This window comes from Pleurodeles waltl, chromosome 6, assembly GCF_031143425.1.
Source record: "Pleurodeles waltl isolate 20211129_DDA chromosome 6, aPleWal1.hap1.20221129, whole genome shotgun sequence".
Lineage (NCBI taxonomy): Eukaryota > Metazoa > Chordata > Amphibia > Caudata > Salamandridae > Pleurodeles > Pleurodeles waltl.
The window spans coordinates 1600044756-1600062089 of record NC_090445.1 but is presented as its reverse complement, the minus strand read 5'-3'; the positions used below and the strand labels follow the sequence as shown (position 1 = coordinate 1600062089).

General features: G+C 44.1%; 1 long non-coding RNA gene across 1 annotated transcript in view; it reads right to left on the bottom strand.

Moving 5' to 3' along the window:
* Positions 1-6355: 6355 nt before the first annotated feature.
* LOC138301211 (uncharacterized) overlaps positions 6356-17334 on the bottom strand; it is a 45875-nt gene continuing 34896 nt past the window's right edge. Inside the window, exon 2 of the long non-coding RNA XR_011205064.1 lies at positions 6356-8908. This is a non-coding gene — a long non-coding RNA (uncharacterized lncRNA). The remainder of the gene's footprint in view (positions 8909-17334) is intronic.

The window sequence follows — 17334 nt, the reverse complement described above, 5'->3', positions numbered from 1 at the left end:
CATGGGAATATCCACGAGGAAACTGCACTACTTTACCTTCTTTACCTGGCTCAATCTGGTTTACAGTTTTCCTCTACAAGATTGCATTGCCATCACTGCATACTGTAATTCCTTTTCTCAGATATTTTGCTTCACCATTCTAGTGCATAGGAATTTCATAAGGTATTTAAGGTTAAGGAAAGTGTTTTCGTAATCCTCCTTGGGAATTAAACAAAGTTAATGTGTTCTCTCTTTAATCCAATGCACAAGGCAGAGTTACAGTACCTTACTTCAAAGATAGTTTCCTTTGTGGATGTTACCTCTGCAAGAAGGGAAGGCAAGTTTCAAACTCTTTGTGCTACGGCACCCTATATGGTTTTCCATCTGAATAAGTTCTTGTTACACACTCGCCAATCTTTTCTTCCTAAAGTAGTTACAGATTATCACATCAGCTAATAAACCTTTCCCTGATATTCCTAATGCCCACATTACAATAGGAAGGAGAGCTACTGTTGTCTGAAGAGGAATGTCTCTGGTCCACATTTGTAAGGATTCTGCTTGGATTCCGGACTCCAGGGTAGATACTCTAATAGGCCAGACTTCTCTTTGTAACTTGTTTGCTTCGGTGTTCACTCTGGCCTTGATAGTGCTTAGGGTTGAGTTAGCTTGCTACTCTATTCCACCTTTTATGAATGTCGCAGGAAATTCCATGGTGAAGAAGGAAAATTGTCTTACTTGTACACCTAGGTCTTTACCATAGTATTCTCTCTGAATTCATAACTGACCCCTCTTCTTTTCCTTGCTTTGGGACCATAGTTTTGAACTTGAGTTTCTTGTTCCCATCTTCCCTGCTCTTCTAAAATGAAGTGCCTGTTCCCCTTCTGGACATGATGGGATCGTGAAGGCTTCTGAAATTTGTAAGGTGACATGGTCACATTTTCAAAGTAATTGCTTAGTTATGTTTTAGGACATCACTTCCTTCTTTTTTCTTACTAAGTACTGTTAGCTGAACGTGCTTTTATGTTTCAATTTATTACATTCAATAATAAAAAATAAAATATAGTTGTTGTCAGTGAAGTGGCTCCTAAGTTTCTTAGCAAAAAATGCATTTATTTTGGTGGTCTCTTGGATCGTGTTTCAAACTTGTGACCCAAGAAGCTCCTTCCACCTCAAAGAGCACTTCTTGTCTCATCTACCTCACTTCTTTTTTTTCAAATAAACACTGACAAGCGTATAGTATTTCAAGTATTGACGTTATTTAGGGGACACATATGCGACCCCTGGCTTGCCCTTTGCGATCCCGGGACTCAAAGCTGGCAAAATTAGGTCCAAGGACACAGGGGGGGCTCGCATTGCCCGTATCAGGCTCCAGTCCCCTTTTCTGCTTAAATTTGATTACATTATTAGTGATTAATAATCTGTCATTCACTATTAATGTAATAAAAAAGTTGAAAAGCAGGATCTGGAACGAACCTCCCCTGGCATCTCAGGTAAGTAAATTAAAATACTTGCCAGTATTATATTTTATGTGCGTGCATGTGAGTGAGAGAGCGTGTGTATGTGTGAGCATGTATGTTAGTGTGTGAGTGTGAAGGTGAGTGAGCGAGAATGAATATGTGTGTCAGAGTAAGAGTGAGCATGAGAATGAGTGAGTCAGGGTAGTAATAAGTCCAATTACTATGATGTCATGAGGATTACGGCCGTGTTACATCACTTCCTGTGACATCATTAAGGGCAAAGGGTGCACGATGTCACATCCCGTACCCCTTGCATTTTGAGGAATCGATGCTCATGATTACAGGAGGACTCCATGTCATCACACCTGCCCCACTTGCCTTGTCTCGGGCAGTGATTTTATTGTCATCAAACGCCTTACTCCGGAAAGTCTGTTGCAACTGCACTAAAACTACAGTTCCCAGAAAACACTGATATCCCAAAACACTAACATAAAACGCCTAGGAACGGAAATCTCGTGTCTTTGTGACATGGACCCGTTTGGTATTATCCTTGGAATTCAGGAGCCTGGTTGTCTAAGGATTATAGTGCTACTTAAATACCTAAAACCAGGTAATGTTAACCAAACTCTCTGCCCCGAAACAGCCAGGGGGCTAAAAGTTTTGCTCCTCCCAGCTTCTGCGTCAGGAGATAGGGGGGGCGTGGGGGGGCTGGCTGCTACCTGCTGACCCGACAGATAGGTCCTCTCTGATGCAAATGTAATTATAAAATGCATTCCGTTCCCCATTGGACACACTTTCACCCTCTGTACCTCCCTAATCCCCCCTCCCCCGGGTGCAGGGTCTGGCCTGCACTCATTTAACTGCAATTGATCTGCTAATTGCGAAGCCAAATAGATCAGAAGATTCGTGGGCCATCTGCCGGGATTTAATTATTCCAAAACTGTTTGTTTTTTCCCCTTCCTCCCCCACTTACACCCTGCGCTCCCAGTCCCCGCCTCCTAGCCTTTCTTTCCCCAGGACCCCCTCGCTGCTCCTCTGTCCCCTCGGCTTTGCATGCGAATGTCCTGCTGATGGCAGCAGCTCCTCTGTGGCCTCCGTTATCCCTTGTAGTTTCTGATCTGCCGAGGCTTACAGGGATCTGAGAGCATCGCTGGCTGAGCCGGGATCGGATAACAGGGCGCTCGCGTCCTTCTGTTGTTTGCCACTTTCCCCTACCCACGGGTGAATCTCAGTACAGTTCAGGTATTTATATTGCATTCCCTACAGGCCTGTTTCTACTAATTCATAATTGTGGCACCTATGGACGCTGAGACTTCTGAAGGATGACTGATAGATGGCCCTATGGCATGTCTCACCTTCAGCCCTATCTCTTAATCCTAATGTGCATGGTGGTGTTTTTGAACCTACGGTTGCAATGATAAAAGTGAAACGAAATGTCCCAGAATATAACTTGTTGGCAGGTAACAAGCTAAGAGTGGCAGAATGGGTCACACATGAAGGCTTTGGGGGTCACCTGGCAACTATGCAGAGGACCAGGGCCGGCTGTAGGGCGGTGCGGCCGCACCCGATGCTGACCTGGATTAGGGGGCGCTGACCTCAGGGGGGCGCTGTGTTTAGCAATGATTTACGAAACTTGCGATTTAAAAGCACCTGCCGAAAAGTTCCTTGTGCATCCAGCCTTCTGGAAACAATTAAAATGTCAAGATTCCTCTTGTGATTAACGTTTTTGCTAGGGAGAGAGATGGAAGTTTTGGCAAGTGGCAGCTTTGACCCCCATAAAGTAACGTAAAGGGTTAATATGCCTGCTGCATAGAACAGAACTGTATTTTATGGGGACAGCGGAGTGGATTAGTAAAGCCACGCTTTAAAACAAATTAATGTATGTGAAAGGGGGGCTATATACAGACGAGGGGCACATTTTCTGAATGGTAGTTAGTGAATCCGAGGAGGTGGTCATGGGGTGGGGGTGCCAAAAAAGACTGTTACACAGGGTGCCACCACTGCTAAAACCAGCTCTGCAGAGGACACTGTGATTTGTTTAAGATCACACCAAGGCCCATATTTATACTCGGTTTGCGCTGAATTAGCATAATTATTTTTTTACGCTAATTCCACACAAATTTAACTCCATGTTTATACTTTGGCGCTAGACACGTCTAGCGCCAAAGTTATGGAGTCAACGTCGTTTTCTGGACTTGAAAACCTACCTTGCATCAATGAGATGCAAGGTAGGCGTTCCCGTCGAGAAAAGGACGATATGGCCTTAGCGCCATAATTATCCCCCATGCTAAAATCCATCACAGGTGATGGTGGCCTTAAATAATGGCGCTAAGCTTGCTGGGTATGGGCAGGCATAAGAGGACCTTTAGACATATTTTTATGGTCAGAGACCATGGAAAGTGCCCACAGGTGCCCTTTCCCGGCCCAGGGACACCCCACCCACACCAGAGGGAAACCACAGGATGGGGGACCCATCCAAGGTAAGTCCCGGTAAGTATTTTTATTTTTATTTTAATTTTATTTTTACCTCTCAGGTGCCCTGACTTGGGGTCCCCTGCGCTGCACTGGCCCCGATGGCCATGCCCAGGGGACATTAGCACCATTCCATAAATATGGCGCCTGGCAGGCATCTTGGAATGGCGCTAGCCCTATACTATTTGACGCAAAACTGCGCTTAGTGGGGGAGATGTGACAAGAAAACACGTTATCTGAATCCACAGTTTCCAGTTTTGTATCGTTTCGTTTATTGAATTTTATTGTGGCTTTATCTTTCGTTTCCAAGCTTTCTTCTAAGACTGATACTTAAAAATAATAATACAAATGCAAGCTTACAAAATGACAGCCATAGATGCCAGATAGTTTTATTTCTTAAAGGAACACTTTAGCCATCTCTGGATTTTTAGCCAACAACTCTATTCAGGATATGATTTTCAGGTCTGTGCTTTCAACAATTCAATCTACAATTTCATGGAGGCCTGGAGGAGCCACTGATTTCTAGACCTTGCTTGATAGTGGAACAGTCTCCATGACCTTTTAATATAATTTTTTTAAAATATACCAACAGTGAGTTTTAGCTCCATCCAAGGGAGTATTGCACCTCAAGTTATTGACTGTTTGGTTATCATTCCACTTTCTTGGAAGTGCTTCCTTTGAAAAGTGTGAGGGGCTATTTTGCACCTGAAAACGTCACTCAATCATCACACAGTTTGTCACATTCCATTCTTTAGCTTTTATATATATTCTCTACCGAAAGTAATTTGATTATGTTCACTTCTGGAAGCTGTCTGGCAGTTTGGGATGCACAGTTCTAAGGAGAAGATTTTTTGCTCCTTTTCGTTCCCCAGAAGCCCCTTAAGAATAACGTCTTTAAATCCCACCATGTTATGCACAAAGTATTGGCAGAATGTGCTTCAAAATGTACTGTTAGTCAGGGAGCTCCAAAGATTTCCTTCGAGCTATGGTAAAATAATAACAAAAATGTATTATTTGTTGTAAAACCACAGCATGTAATGCCATTATTCCTGAAAAGTTTCAGGGGAGAACCTGCCCCAAAGCCACTGTTTTATGCTTTTATATATCTTCCGGAAGGGCGTGCTACTCATCGTAAAGCGCTTCAATGCCTCATCGGGAGTAGTACGCGCTATGTGAATTCCATTTACAATTCCGGTTACTTAATTTTGGCGACTGACTTAGCCAAAACTAAAAATGTACACAAACGGGAAATAATGTGGATAATCAAGTTAACTATTTTTTTTGAGACCTGCACATGGATGTAAATGACCCCATTGGTCTAGACAGTAATTTTACAGAAAGGCACGTTCCAGGGGGTCTGTCTTGCCAATGCCTTTCAACGCTACTGGCCATTCAAAGGCCGCAGTGCAGAGGCGGCATAAATAATGCTGTGTTAGTATACTGTATGCTTAGTACCGTATCCTTTGTAACACCCTACAATCATTGTTCAGACTTCTGAGGACACACTCTTCACCTGGCCTACAACCAGCAAGTAGTATTTTGAGATCACTCTTGACAGCATCATTCTGTGCGTACAATGGTCCCTAGGAAGAGCCTTGAAACTGGTCCAGACAGGTTGGTTATCACATGAGGTGTGTCAGAATCCAGTGGTCTTTGGCCCTCCTCGCCCACACAAGGCTCAACCCTCAAAATCTGTACAACAAGCAACTGCCAAAGGGATCGGAAAGCAAGCTATGACTTCCTTTCACACAGATGAGGGACTGTAGTGAGACCAGTCAGCTGGTAACATAGACAATGATTGTGCTCCATAATACAAAAGCAAAGCAATATCCCACTAACTGATGCAATAACAGCCACTGTGCTTGTGTTAGAGAATGTTGAAATACTCCAGCCGTATTTATTACACTTTATAAACACGACATCAAGATTCTACTGTTATAGTCATTTTTACAGTATATAAAAAAAATATGGTCCTACTTTCTGACTAATACCAAAAATCTTCTACCAACACATTCTCACCTTCCATTAAGAGTCATTCTTGACCACCCCTCGGGTCCTTGTGATATCACATAATTCAACTGACTTGGGCACTGGCCATTTTTGTGGATCCCTTAACAAATTGTTGTTTACAGGGTGAACTCTCCACTCACTCAGACTAGAGGAAGCTACGGCCAGCATCGCAGCTGCCTCCAAAAGAACCTTGTCAGAGCTGCCCAATAAAGGGAAACTCCTGGCACCCAGTCGGGGGATGAGCCTGGGAAACTGGGCCAAAACTCGTCCCTTGGCTCAGCCTCCATCTCCCCACATCCCTAGGGATGTATAATGGAGTATTCTATAGGGCTATGTGTTGAAGTAAGCCTCAGCAAGGCCTACTAGTGCAAGGGGTTCACCTTTCTCTGCACAAAGTCCTCAGACCATGTAGGAAGAAGTTGGCACGGAAACTGGAATAAAAGACAAAAGTTTATTAACCTCATGAGGTGGTACTACAGTTCAAACAGCACCCTAGGGTAATGTCTGAAGTAGCACACTGAACTGAGAGAGCATGGTCCTTTTATACCCACGCAGGGGCCAAAAGGAGATGGTACAATTATGGAAACAAGACTTGTATACATGTAAGGTCATGTGGAAAATGCACAGTCGACAGGTAGGAAGAGCTAACAGTTTCCAAGGACTAACAGCTGCAGACCTTACTGAGCATGTGCGAAAGTAAGAGATGCTAAATATAACTCGTCACTAGGCAGATTTCAAGAGCAGTTAACAGAAAGGTAGGACAGAGCACGTGGTGAGCACATGGCAGCATGTAGCAAAGAAAATGGCTGCCATGAATACAAAATGGATTCCGCAAAATGTTTACAATAGTAACTAAATACAAAATGTCTTCCGCTAATGCTTAATCTAATCACTGCTAAATTACAACAGACGACCCTTTCAGCATTAGTTGAAGACATTCGTCTTTCTGGGATAATCTAAATATTCATCCTGTATATTTATGCTCATCATTTCAGCTATTTCCTTATCTAACATATGTTGTGCCTTCATTTCTGTAACATTTCTTTTGGTAGGCATACAAGCAGTAATACACATGAAGCAGAACATTGGACCACACTGAATACAGATATAGCATGTAAAAAATATTGCAATTATTACACACAGGATAGTCAGTAGTTTCCAGCCCCAGACGGAAACAAGAGCCCAAAACCATCCAGAAAAAGTCCAAGTACCAGTCTCTGTATGGATTTCTGCAGCAATTTTATGCAATTTAGATATTGCTTCATATACTGAAGGTGAGTGATCTGGGATAAAAACACAACAACTACTACTGATGATTCGACATGCACCACCTCGATCAGCTAATATCACATCTAATACCATACGATTTTGGAGCGCTACAATCCTTGCAATTTGGAGCTCCTCAGTAATATTCCCGAGTGCCAGAGCTGCCTGATTGGTAACAGCTTCCACAACCCTAGTCAATTGTCTCACCTTCCTACTGTTTAACGCAACACCTACAAAGGGGAACAATCCTAAATTAAAATCAACATATTGTTGCAAGCTAGTATCAGTTTGGTCTACCTCATTTGTACTTATTTCCCTTTTATATCTATTGTTAATGATGTAATTGAACAGTTTTAAATCTCGGTGATATGATGCAGGAGCCAAAAACACAGGGGGTAATAGAAAAGATACATAACACACACCTGACCACCCAACAGGTAGTTGGTAATATCCATAGTTACCACAAATAAAATATGTATTATGTGAAGCTGTAAAACTACTATTATTTAATCCCTCAATAGTTAAAATCAAGGTACAATCGCTTATCCCTACTGGAATTCGTCCAATGCTTCGTATACATAAATCTGCTTTAGTTTTTGTAATAGAAATCACAAATTGTTCTTTCTTGTCAGAGTCTTGTATATTTGTGAAGACATATGGTATTGAAACATTGTCCGGTTGATACTCTTCCGATTCCCATTTAGTTCCTTTAGCTTGGGGATACCCATCTTTGTCTTGGTAGCATACTTTATTAAGACGAAAAAGAAGTCCGCCCTCTGTACGTTTTCCAGATGCAAACAAAAGCATGTACCAAGCTTGACAAGAACCATTGTGTGAAAAAGGAAGAGGAATGAAAGGTGTTCCTCCTTTCTTTTGATGCGCAGGTATCATTCCACATACCCAACAGTTAGTAGTATTTGTAGCATTATGAGTATGATGCAACATCTGATTGAAAGTATTATTGAAGTACGATTGACGGTGCTTCTGCTCCTGATAGGGAAGCGTAAAGTAATAGTGATCCTCTGGTACTGGAGTAGTGGCAACAAAAAACTCACGAGCAGGAGCCTTCTTTTCAATAAACCAGGTGATTGTTGCTGTAACCACCAAAACAACAACAAACCCCATAATACTAATGATCAATTTGTTATTCATTTTAGCAACAGTGATAATCGACCCTTTTCAGGAATGAATAAAAACAATCGTTGGAGCTCTTATCCCTGGGCAGCCGCTGATTTCTTCACCACGGGCCAAGACGGGTGTCACTACTCTAATGCACGGCTGATCCACCCCCCTTGCCACATTGGCTCTCTGTTTCACTAACCCAGGCCGGTAGCTCAACCAGTCTTTTCAAAACAATTTTCAGATTCTTTCCTTGGTCTCAAATTATATCGCGACACTCCAGAAGTCGTATGGTCCGGGAAGACCTCTGCAGATTCGTCAGGTGATATAGCACGGCCTTTCTCCGTAGTCAAAATCTCTCGATGATCGGTCAGCACAGCAGGTTCCACCAAGGTAGGTAGCACTCTCTTGCAGTGAGTACTATGGACCCAATTCTTTCGGTTCGTCACTCGAACTGCTGTCCTTGTCGCAAGGAGCACCTGTTCTGGGCCTCGCCACCTTGGTTCCAAGCTGCTTGATCTTTCAAAAGACTTAATCATCACCTGATCACCAGGTCGGAGTTCGTGGCCTTCACCTGTGGATCTGTCAGGAAGTGCTTCTCGAACCTGTTGATGAATAGAAACCAAATTGTCGGTTAACTGTGCCAAATAATCATTCATCAGGACACAAGGTACATCATATACAGATTTTGGTTTAGGAACTCCCCAAATGTTCATTGGCCTCCCGAACACTACTTCATAGGGGCTAAGGCCAAGTCGGGAGTGTGGCACTGACCTAATAGACAATAATGCCAATGGTAATGCATCCGGCCAAGTTAAGGATGTGGAAGCCTGTATCTTCGCTAATTTCAGCTTCAATGTAGCATTATACCTTTCCACCAACCCTGCTGATTGTGGGTGGAAAAACCACATGGAACTTCTGTTTGATCCCTAATCCTTTCAGGACATACTTAATAACTTCCCCAACAAAATGAGGTCCGTTATCACTCCATAAAAGTCTGCAAACACCAAACCTAGGGAAAAATTCTTTCAAAAGCACCTTCGCTGTGGTAATGGCAGTATTATCCTTTGTGGGGTATGCCTCTATCCATTTACTGAAGGCACAAACCACCACCAAGACATACTTTAAATTGTTGCAGCGTTCAAGCTGAATATAATCCATTTGTAGAACTTCAAAAGGTGCAGTTGGTGTAGCAAACCCTCCTGCAGGAGTACGTGTCCCTTTTCCAGCATTGTATTGTAAGCAGATCAAACAAGACTGTACTATTCTTTTAGCTGTACTGGAAATTTCTGGATGCTCCCAAACTTGCGTAAGCAACTTCGTTATTGTTGAAGCTCCAACATGTGCCAGTCCATGTGCCATCTGAACCATAGGTTGTACAAAAGCTATGGGCAATTTCCATTTATCCATCTGCTTATTCCGCCAACAGCCCTCATCATCCAATTCTCCATCTTTAAACCATTGCTCACGTTCTTTCACAGAAGCAGATTTCTGTATATCTAATACGTCTTGTCTAGCATTATGCCAACGTTCAGCTTGTGACTTCACTACATACATAGAAGTAGTACTTCGCTGCATCGCAGTCTCACGTGCTACACGGTCTGCAAGAGCATTACCTTGCCCTATCTTATCGGTCACTTTCTTATGTGCACTACATTTCACAATAGCTAATTTCTTTGGATATGTCAATGCAGTCAAGAGGTTATGCACTAATTCTCCGTGCATTATCTGCATCCCGTGGGATGTAAGAAAACCTCTTTCCTTCCAAAGCAAACCAAAATCATGAGCCACTCCAAAAGCATAGCGGCTGTCTGTGTAAATGTTCACACTTAAATCAGTACTAAGCTCACATGCTCGTGTCAAAGCTATTAGTTCAGCTGCTTGAGCTGACTTCTGTGGTATACGGGCTGTCTCCACTACCGTGTGTATTGTGGTGATTGCATATGCAGCTGAGGTCGTACCATCTGACAACTTCAAACAAGACCCATCAACCCACAGTTCCTCGTCTACATTTAAAAGGGGCGTATCTTGTAAATCAACACGACCCTCTGTCTGTTCTTCGGTAAGGAATATACAATCATGTGTTTCTTGTGACTGAGGCTGGGTCACCGGATATGGCAACAAAGTAGCTGGATTTAGTGTTGCACATCTCTTCAGTGTAATGTGAGGAGCCAACAATGTCAACTCATAACCTGTCATACGGGCGCTAGTTAAATGTTGTGTCTTTGTTTGATTTAAAAGAACATCAACCGCATGGGGTACTAGCACCAACAGCTTATGTGACAAAACTATCCCCTCACTCTGACGTATTGAGACAGCTGTTGCGGCAACTGAACGAAAACACCCGGGCAACGCTCGAGCCACAGGATCAAGTACTGCTGAAAAATATGCACAAGGACGCTGCTTATCGCCATGTATCTGTACTAAAACTGACAATGCACATCCATCTTTCTCGTGTACGTAAAGTGCAAAAGGCTTCATGTAATCTGGAGTACCTAACACTGGTGCAGAACAAAGGGCTTGTCGCAGCCGCCGGAAAGCAGTCTCACATTCATCTGTCCATGGGAGGGGCATTGGAGTATCTTTAGTCAAAAGTGCTAGCAAAGGTTTGGCAATGTGTGAAAACCCTAATATCCATTGCCTACAAAAAGAAGTAAGACCAAGGAATGCACGAACATCTTTCTGAGTAGAGGGTACTGGTGTGTCTAAAATTGCTTGAATACGATCTGATGTAAGTGCACGGCCCTCCTTAGACAAAAGGTGACCTAAATAGGTTACCTTTGGTCTACAATATTGCAATTTCTTTCGTGACACTTTATGATGGTGCGAAGCAAGAAAAGAAAGTAAAGACAAAGTGCACTTTTCACATTGCTCCGGGGTATCAGCTGCCAACAAAATATCATCAACATATTGTATGAGAGCCACACCTTCAGGTAAAACAAAAGAATCAAGGTGTCCAAAGTCATAGTACAAGAACTAATTGCTCCCTCAACTTCCTCATAAAAGGCGGCTGGATTTTTCCGCGGGTCAGGTAATGCTGTTTTAAGTGCCATTACATCTGCCCTATTCCAAGGAGTATACACCCAATTATAAATAAAATAACCCTTAGCATCAACAGAAGTTTTAGAATCACTTGTACCCAATCCTTTAGGAGGAACATACAAAGGCGCGGCCTCCCGCATTGGTTTCGCGTGAACTATCATAATCTTATTTGTTTCAAAGATGGAAGCTTGCGCCCCTTCGGTCTGAGATGCTCGTGCAACTGCGTCTGCAGCCCTTTTCTCCTCCTGCAAACGGACTGCCACAATACATAATTTCATTAAACGCCTGATTGCATCAGCCACCTGGGGGAAAACAAAAAGACCATCACGCATTTGCTTACGATCAGCTGCTACATCATCGGGCTCTAACTTATCAGAATATTTCCGGTATAGTTCAATCACTTCTGAGCCGAATGCTTCAGTAAAATATAGCTGCTCTTTTTCCGTCCACCCTTTCATGTTGTCTAAAAGTTCAGAAGCAGAAACAACGCTACGAATTGTTTTACAAGCAATAGATCTAAGCTCAGCCGCACGGTCAGCAGGCAGCATAGAGCGACTGTCCCGCATCTTCTGTTGCTCCGAACTGGAGACTTTAGGTAACTCATGAGGGGCAGAAGGGACGACATACGGAGGTGGAGGGTGATCTAGTAACAATAAATCATCATGTGGTTTATTAAGGATAGGATAGAGGGGTTGCCTAACAGTGTATTGGCCAGTTACCTGTAGCTTACGTTCTTTCTCCTCTAGCTCCTTTAAGTCATTTATTTCTTTCTTTCTCATTTCCAATGCTTTCACATATACATTCTTTCGCTGCTCTTTCTCAAGCAAGGCTTGCTCACGCTTCATTCGTCCACGCGCTTCTTTCTTCCATATTCGTACACAGTCAAACATATCTTGCCTAGACTTTCGCTTACGCATACATTGTTCCACATACTCAATCTTTCGCAAATCAAATGACCCATGCATAGGCCAACGTAACACAGGATCTGCGCGGGTTTATTTATTCCATAATGTGCTGTACATTATAGAAGAAAGACCATGTTTAACATACATATCTCTATTTGGCGTCCCCTCTGGGGGTGCTGGTTGCGATTCTTCCAGTCTCAAATTGGTACCATTACAAAAGCAACACATCCTACGAAGTGCGCTAAAAACAGGCATGCCAAAAATAGTGCAGAATATGCAATATTATAATCAAAGTAGCACTTAAGGTGCCGTTCAAATCAAAATTAAATTGGAGAAAATTCTCCTCATTACCTGCCTATATAAATTGCAATTTATATATCAAATCCAAAGAATACAAATTGACTAGTCACCCAAATCACAAAAGCCACAGTAAGTAGTACTAACTACATTACCAAACACAGGCATCAAAACCCACAGCAAGTGCCGTAAAACGGCTCTTACCAATCACAGGGTGTCCAGGTTCCAACTGCCAAGTTCTAAAATCGACCAAATGGTCACTGCATGACGAACGAACAAAAAAGGATCTCAGTCGAGGACCGGCGCCACCTGGATGGTCAAATCAGAAAGAAGGGAAAAACGCCGTGGTTGCCAAGACTCGGGTCTCTTCAGGCATTGATCATCCGCAGCGAGATTCCAATCCTTCGTCGCGACCAATCCGTTGGGCATCCGAGTCGCCGATGAGTCCCTGTTCGGGCGCCAATTTGTTGAAGTAAGCCTCAGCAAGGCCTACTAGTGCAAGGGGTTCACCTTTCTCTGCACAAAGTCCTCAGACCATGTAGGAAGAAGTTGGCACGGAAACTGGAATAAAAGACAAAAGTTCATTAACCTCATGAGGTGGTACTACAGTTCAAACAGCACCCTAGGGTAATGTCTGAAGTAGCACACTGAACTGAGAGAGCATGGTCCTTTTATACCCACGCAGGGGCCAAAAGGAGATGGTACAATTATGGAAACAAGACTTGTATACATGTAAGGTCATGTGGAAAATGCACAGTCGACAGGTAGGAGGAGCTAACAGTTTCCAAGGACTAACAGCTGCAGACCTTACTGAGCATGTGCGAAAGTAAGAGATGCTAAATATAACTCGTCACTAGGCAGATTTCAAGAGCAGTTAACAGAAAGGTAGGACAGAGCACGTGGTGAGCACATGGCAGCATGTAGCAAAGAAAATGGCTGCCATGAATACAAAATGGATTCCGCAAAATGTTTACAATAGTAACTAAATACAAAATGTCTTCCGCTAATGCTTAATCTAATCACTGCTAAATTACAACATATGGACAATTGCGGTAGGGGATATCACAATCCCTTTAGTAATGACCGTGGCACCCCTGCCCCGAGTTAATAGAATCTTTAATTCACCTGCCCTTAAATTTGTGATGCCTAACCTTGTCAATCTGTTTTGTGGTCCAACATGACTCCTTAACCACCACGTGATTGGTTTCCTGACCACCACATACTCCCTCCAGGTGCCGTCACCTAACGATGTGAGAAATGCTGCATTGCGATGTCCACCAAGTTCTCCACAAAAAGTTTGTTACTCTGAGCAGAAAGATGGACCCCATTCTTGTGAAATAGTTCCTCCTCCAGAAGGTAACCATGGGAAATTGTTTTTAGCCATGCTGTGTTCAGGCAATCATTTTAGCTTGCTGTTCAAATGCCTGACTGATTTATTGAGGCCCTTCGAAGACCATCCAAGCTTCTAGTCTCTCCTTGGTATGATATGAGACCATGCTGTGACCGCGCCCATATATCTCTTAGCCAGCCATGTGATTTCAACCAGCAAGGTCTCAAATAGGGCCCTTCTGCCCATTAGAGCCAAATCATTGCCTCTGATATGAAGAATCATGAGTGCCAGAAGCTGTAGCCCAGTTCTGCAACCTCCTCAGTGAGTGGGTGTAGGCCATCCAAATGAAAATCGCCCCTACAGGCCCAGTGAAAATTGAAAACTTGCGTCTGCATAAACAACTTTGTGTGAAAGTTGACTTTGCACAACGCACAACGGAATGAACAAGAACCCACACACTGGAAGTGGACATGTGCCCTAAAACAAACATATGTGAGATAAAAAAGCATTGTGTTACTAAACCATTCTAGTGAGAAGCCCTTGTGCCTATATGATATAAAGATGCACATAGGCCCTCATTATGACCCTGGTGGTCTCACCGCCAATGGGCCGGCAGTGAAGACCACCACATTATGAGTGTGGCGGGTTAGCCACTGCCAACCCGCCACATCCCGAATTGTACCGCCAAGTTTTAGCATCTCCAACCTGGTGGTCCAATGAAGACCGGCGGCGGTATTAAGAGTCTGCTTTCCACCAGGGTATCTGCGGCGGTAGCACTGCCACGAAAACCCTGGCGGAAAGACTACCAGTGACAGGAAATTTCTTTCTTGTCACCAGCAGACGACTCCCCCAACGCCCTCCCTCCAATCCCAATACATCCCCACTGCTCCCCTTCCATACCAGAACCCCCGCCCCCTTCCAGAACAGTGCCCCCACACTCCTTCCAGAACAGCACCCCTCCTTCTACCCCCCTCCTTGCATACATGCACACACACACACCCACACGCACCCCGCATAGACTCATTCACCAGCACTTCCATACAAGCATTCACTCACAGACATCCTTACACGCATTCACTCACACGCATCAATACACTCATTCACTCACACACATCCATACACGCATTCACACAAACATTCCACTTCAACAATCAGACACGCATTGAAACACGCATACACACACGCATTCAAACTGGCATACACACATGCATTAAAACACACATACACACTTACACTCACACAAGCAGACAACGCACCCACATACACACACACACACACAACACCCCTCTCCGCTGTCGGACGATCAACTTACTTTGCCCGTCGAGGAGGTCGTCTGGCAGAGAACGGGGACAGGTACTTCCACCGCTGGCAGTACCCTGCCATCAGGGCACTGCTAGGCTGTACTAGAGTTGGTGGAGTCCTTTTGGTGGGGTGCGGCTGGTGGTGGAACCGCCCCTGCGCCTCCGACCACCAACACGACTACTGGAGGATTCCTGCCCAAACTGTGGCGGTCTCCTGTCGCCCGTGGCTTCAGTGGTTTCTTGAAAAGACCACCAAAGTCATAATGAGGACCATAGTGTTTACAGCAGTCTAACTTCCACCTGCCAATCCTCCTGACCACTTCTGTGCTAAGCCCTGCTCCTACTGCAGATGTTGCTGCACCTATCCTAAAGGAATGTGTGCTGAAAGTACCCTGTATGCCTGCTGCCAGAAGAGTTGTGCGCAGAATCTGAGTGAACTGGTACTTTGTAATTAGGACGTCTGTATCATGGATCAATAGTAAAACTGATGCAACTTTAGAACTTATCTGCAAGAATGTACATACTAACCTAACCGGACACCCCAAAAACTACCCTCACTCCTCAGGATCACATGACCTCCTTTCCCCAGTTGGTCTGTTTTAGAGCATGGTACACTGGCAACTATATTGTCCCCTAATCAGGAGATGTGGTGGAGTAATGTTCCACTGCAGATGTCCGGCTTAGATCTTGCCACAATTTCAGAGACCCTAAAGGCACAATAGAAAAGGAGGGGAAAGGCTGCTGTAAACAAGGTTACCTGATACCCAGACCCACATACCCTGTCCAGGACCCTTTTGATCCCTTCCAGTTTATCCACATTTATGGAGCACCTTTGGTCCGGAATGTACCCCTCCAACCTTTCCCATCTCTTTAAGGCTTGCCTAATCAACAAGCATTGTCAAAGGCAATAGGTCTTGCCTATTCAAGAGCTATTGGCATTGCCAATGTGCTTTAGCCATGTTGTACACCAGCGTGGCTGCTGTTCAGCATGGCCAAACGTTAGTGACATAGAGGAGAGTTGTGTAGAGTGTTGTAGAGTGGAATGGGGAAGAGTGGAATAGAGTGTTGTAGAGTGGTGTGGAAGAGAGCGTTGTGTATTGGCAGGGCATCGTGTGGAGTCACGTAGAGAAACATACACCGGAGTGGCATAGAGTAGATTGGACTGGTGTGGAGTGCACTGGTGTAGAGTGTTGCAGAGTATAGTGCAGTGGTGTTGATATCAGCTGCATACAATGCAGCATCCTAGAATACAGTTGCGTATATTAGAGTAGTGCATAGTCGAGTAGAGTGGTGCAGAGTGGAGTGGTGTAAAGTGAAGTGGCACAGAGCAGAGTGGTGCAGACTGGAATAGTGTAGAGGGCATCGGCGTATGGTAGAGTTGAGTGGCATAGAGTCCTGTAGCCTAGAGTGGTGCAGAGTAGAACAGCATAGAGTGGTGCAGAGTAGAGTGCAGTGGTGGACAACATGTTTTCAATTGAAATGACCATTTCATTTGGACAGACATACAGTTTTACTAATAAGCTATACATTTCTGAAGGGGTGGGCGGAACCCGCAGAATTTTACTCTGTGGAATTCCGCAGAGTTACCTAAAAATTCTGGGAGATTCCACGGAGTTCCGCGAGTGGTGGAATTCTGGTCCACCCTACATGGTTGTTACTAATTTGTTGTACAGACATGCCGGGAATAGCAGGGCAAAACACTGCATTTTCAAAATAAACAATAGCAGCAAATGAAGTGACCGAAGTCAGAGCCATGGACAGTTCCAGTGCACTGAGAAAGACATTTATGTGAGTGTGTGCGCTGCACACAATAACTTTTGGTAGAGGTGAGGCGAGTACTCTCTGTGCGCCTGGCCTGGAAGTCCAGGATGACACCAAAAACAACAGCACACCAGCACATGGACTAAAGGCCATCTCATTTCTATAAATTATCTTCAATTAAAAAAATCCCCCTCGACATCTCCTCATTAATTAGATTTGGCTCCGCCATTCTTCTCCAGCAGAATCAGAAAAGCGGGCTAATGAGCATGTTCCCCGTCAATTCATAGAAACACAACTTCTCGTCTCTGAGTACATGCAGTTCTTCGAGGGCTGTCTTTATCAAGGGGATAAAACTAGCACCTCGACTCTTAATAAAGCCCTCAGATCTCCCCGGT